This window comes from Salarias fasciatus, unplaced genomic scaffold (genome assembly GCF_902148845.1).
Source record: "Salarias fasciatus unplaced genomic scaffold, fSalaFa1.1, whole genome shotgun sequence".
NCBI lineage: Eukaryota > Metazoa > Chordata > Actinopteri > Blenniiformes > Blenniidae > Salarias > Salarias fasciatus.
This window is the reverse complement of record NW_021941405.1, coordinates 185001-189704: the sequence shown is the minus strand read 5'-3', so window position 1 is coordinate 189704 and position 4704 is coordinate 185001.

Sequence of the window (4704 nt, the reverse complement as noted above, 5' to 3'; positions counted from 1 at the left end):
CTGGAAATTTCAACATGTGTTTGTGATTTAGGAAAAAGATATGCTATCAAAATTAAGATTATATAGAATTTGTGCTCCAGAGTGAGTAACAGTAAAACATTCCAAACATACATCAGACGGTAGGACAGTATTTCCCTGTTTGGCAGAAAGCAGCCTCTGTTTTTCTAAATGTTGATGTGGTGACTTGACTGTTCACAATAGAGGGAATATTAGCATCCTGTCAAGCAGACCAGTAGATAAACCATTCTCGGACAGAGTAGAAAGTCCACAAATACTGTTTGTCTCTCTCCAGAGGGACTGATGTTATTATTAAAAGATGTGCACGGAGACATTGAACCATTCATCTGTGCAGTTACAAATGGTCACTGGGTCAGCGACTAATGCTTGACATTTGTTACCAGTTTCTTCATAGACAACCAGAGGATGAAAGAGAGGAGAGGAGGAAAGGTGAGCCCGTCTTCCTATCGCAAAGGTCTGCCTGAAACTGTTTGAGAGGTCTTGTAACAAAAACTCTGTTCCTTGGAAAATGTACCCTAGTTGGTTTATGCAGAGTACAGGTGTCTTGAGATGATAAAAAAATCTTTCACATCTTCCACCCTAACTTTCTTCATGGCACGCTTTTCTCAGTACAATATAAATTCACCCCCCTCTATCCGTCTGTCTTGCTCCTGCTCATCTCCTCAACACCTGACCCATCGTAAAAACTTCAAAGTGCAGTTACAAGTGATCACTGGGACTAAAATGCTTGACATTTGTTACCAGTTTCTCCATAGACCACCAGATGATAAAGATAGCAACTAAAATGTTATTGTTTGGTCGTATGATGAGGACACTTTGCATTTTTGTTCATTAAAATCCTGCAAATACAACGAAAGCAGAGGTTCATTCAGCTGGATGTGTTGTTACAACCTCTGTCAGTTTGAGCGTCTGTTCCATCTAGATTATGGACGCAGCACGCAGATCATGTAGGACTGCTGGGTATGGAACCTTATCAAGCAACAATTAACTATGCAGAATATCCTGTTTGTTAAAACAGTATCCCTGATCAGAGGAAAAAGAAATGGGGTCAGACCAGTGGTTCAAACACTGCTGAAACAGGGAGTCATTGTGTGTCTCCAAACACCACCCCAATAAAAACCCCATTCAGTAAAACAGAAAAACAGTGGCTCAGTAATTCAGAGATGGTTCAGTTTTAAAGTATCAGACGAGCTACAGAGTCACGTTACATGTAGGGAGTGCTATAAACAAGATACAGGCAAGAGTTGACGCACAACTAATCTTTACACCATCTAAAACAGTGGAGCAAACTGCAGTACGGAGTGATTACTGTCTGTCAGAGTAGAAAAAAGAGTGAGAAAATGTAAATTGAGTTGATATTCTGTTTCTTGTGCAGCTGGTTGAGACTGTTCAGAAAAGAAATTGCTACAGGAAAAGGTACGTAAAGCTGATGATTGTATTTGTTTCTTAAACTAAGCACTTTATTTCGTTCTTTCTTTGTTCTTATATAATGCTGCTCTTACAAGGGGTTGTCATATTTTGTTCTTTGGTAGTGTTTCTGTGGATTTGTTAGAAAGGGGAAGAAAATCATGTAGGATTGCTGGCTGTGGAACCTTATCAAGCAACAATTAACTATGTGAAATATCCTGTTTGAGTTAAACAGTATCTCTTATCAAAGGAAAAAGAACTGGGGATCAGACCAGTGGTTCAATCATTGCTGAAACGAGGAGTGTCATGTCTGTCTCCAAACACCACACCAATAAACCCCATTTTGAAACCAGGAACAAAGAAGTACAGATTTGCACAGGAAAAATAAATAAATGTCAGCGTCATTCCTTTAACTCCGGTTGTACCAGATGTTAATGCTATCTTAGTATCAATAGCAGCCAGAGTGAAATGGTACACAGTTGTGTATTTGTATTCTGCTGTACACAGGAATACATAGGATTTGTTTAGTTTCACCTTCTGTGACCAACAATATCGCTTTACAAGTTTAACGTTGTTTGTTTTTTTTTTTGGACAGTCCAACCGTCTACGCTGCAGCTGTGAGACAGCAGCTTTCAAAGCTGACATTACCTGCTGACTCGGTTTTGTTTGGCGTACATCGACAACATCATTATTGTCTCTTATACAGAAAATTGAATTTGAGTTTGTGAAAATGATCAACCAGTTATTCTGTTTTTATTCAAGCGCGTGTCTACGCTTCCTGATTAAGTTTGTGTGGCTTTATTTTGAATATTTAGAATGAGACTCTGTCTTTGAATGATTTTACTATTCATTTATACCTTTTCTTGTATTTTATACACTTTTTTAAAAACCTTCCCTCCTTTTGAGTTGTATTTTCAGATCTATATATTAGAACTTGGGTGGATGTGAAGGTTTTCCAGTGATCACGTTAACTGGGAAACATCAGAGAATTTCACGATGCTTATCACAAAGGACACGACATGTTTCAGAGTGTTGAGAGCAGTAACTTAAAATTTCAAGTTAGGAGCAGATTTGGTTATCTTCAGGTCACAGATAGTAACACTTTTGATTATTTGCTTTACATGTTAAGATGAAACAAACAAATGCGCAGTGGACATACGCTGGACAAATGGTGGACAAATGGCAAGGGGAGGGGTTTATTGGGGGCCATAAATCTTTCGTTTGACATATAATATCGTATCTGTCTCTCTCCTGTCCCCCGCAGCCCCCCTGTCCCCTGAAGCCCCCCTGTCCTCCACAGCCTCCCTGTCCCCTGAACCCCCCCTGTCCCCTGAAGCCCCCCTGTCCCCTGAAGCCCCCTTGTCCCCCGCAGCCCCCCTGTCCTCCACAGCCCCCCTGTCCCCTGAAGCCAGCCTATCCCCTGAAGCCCCCCTGTCCCCCACAGCCCCCCTGTCCTCCACAGCCCCCCTGTCCCCTGAAGCCAGCCTATCCCCTGAAGCCCCCCTGTCCCCCGCAGCCCCCCTGTCCCCTGAAGCCCCCCTGTCCCCCGCAGCCTCCCCGTCTTCCACAGCCCCCCTGTCCTCCACAGCTCCCTGTCCTCCACAGCCCCCCTGTCCCCTGCAGCCCCCCTGTCCCCTGAAGCCCCCCTGTCCCCCGCAGCCCCCCTGTCCCCTGAAGCCCCCCTGTCCTCCACAGCCTCCCTGTCCCCTGAAGCCCCCCTGTCCCCTGAAGCCCCCCTGTCCCCCGCAGCCTCCCTGTCCCCTGAACCCCCCTGTCCCCTGAAGCCCCCCTGTCCCCCCGCAGCCCCCCTGTCCCCTGAAGCCCCCCTGTCCTCCACAGCCTCCCTGTCCCCTGAACCCCCCCTGTCCCCTGAAGCCCCCCTGTCCTCCACAGCGAGCTGAGAGGGACGCTCCACTGTCCGCTGGTGTCCTCACGGGGACAACGGGACACCAACCGGGACGTGTCCCCACAGGAGTCCCTGCTGGTGTGGAGACGGAACGTTTCTCCAAGGAAGGACGTGAGACAACGGCCTCACCTGGAACACAGGACCAGGAACAGAACCTGGACCAGGAGGCTGGAGCTGCTTCTGGACCCGGTGGATCCTGGGATCCTTGACGGACCTGACAGATCCGTCTCCGGATTAACTTCTGGACTGTCCTCTCCCGTCTCGCTCAGTCGCTGACTGTGGACGTGTTTCACTAAACCTGGTGAGATCCGGTCCAGATCTTCATTACTGAGATCCGGTCTGGATCCTCGTCACTGAGATCTGGTCTGGATCCTCATTATTGAGATCCAGTCAAGATCCTCGTCACTGAGATCCAGTCTGGATCTTCGTTACTGAGATCCGGCCTGGATCCTCATCACTGAGATCCCATCTGGATCTTCGACACTGAGATCTGGTCTGGATCCTCATTATTGAGATCCGGTCGGGATCCTCATCACTGAGATCCGGTCTGGATCCTCGACACTGAGATCTGGTCTGGATCCTCATTATTGAGATCCAGTTGGGATCCTCGTTACTGAGATCTGGTCTGGATCCTCGTCACTGAGATCCAGTCTGGATCCTCATTATTGAGATCCAGTTGGGATCCTCGTCACTGAGATCTGGTCTGGATCCTCGTCACTGAGATCCAGTCTGGATCCTCGTTACTGAGATCCGGTCGGGATCCTCATCACTGAGATCCAGCCTGGATCCTCGTCACTGAGATCCAGTCTCGATCCTCGTCACTGAGATCTGGTCTGGATCCTCGTCACTGAGATCCAGTCTGGATCCTCATTATTGAGATCCAGTTGGGATCCTCGTTACTGAGATCTGGTCTGGATCCTCGTCACTGAGATCCAGTCTGGATCCTCATTATTGAGATCCAGTTGGGATCCTCGTTACTGAGATCTGGTCTGGATCCTCGTCACTGAGATCCAGTCTGGATCCTCATTATTGAGATCCAGTTGGGATCCTCGTTACTGAGATCTGGTCTGGATCCTCGTCACTGAGATCCAGTCTGGATCCTCATTATTGAGATCCAGTCTCGATCCTCGTTACTGAGATCCGGTCGGGATCCTCATCACTGAGATCCAGCCTGGATCCTCGTTACTGAGATCCGGTCGGGATCCAGTTGATCGTTGTTGATCATAAATCAGGGGCTGACTCTTGGAATCACGATGATGTGGGTCACGCTGTGTTTCCGTGGTAACACACGGGTCACGTGACGCGTGAGGTGATTGACAGGTGTCTTTACCTGCAGGCTGGACAGAGGAGGGCGGAGCCTGGCTGAGGGGCGG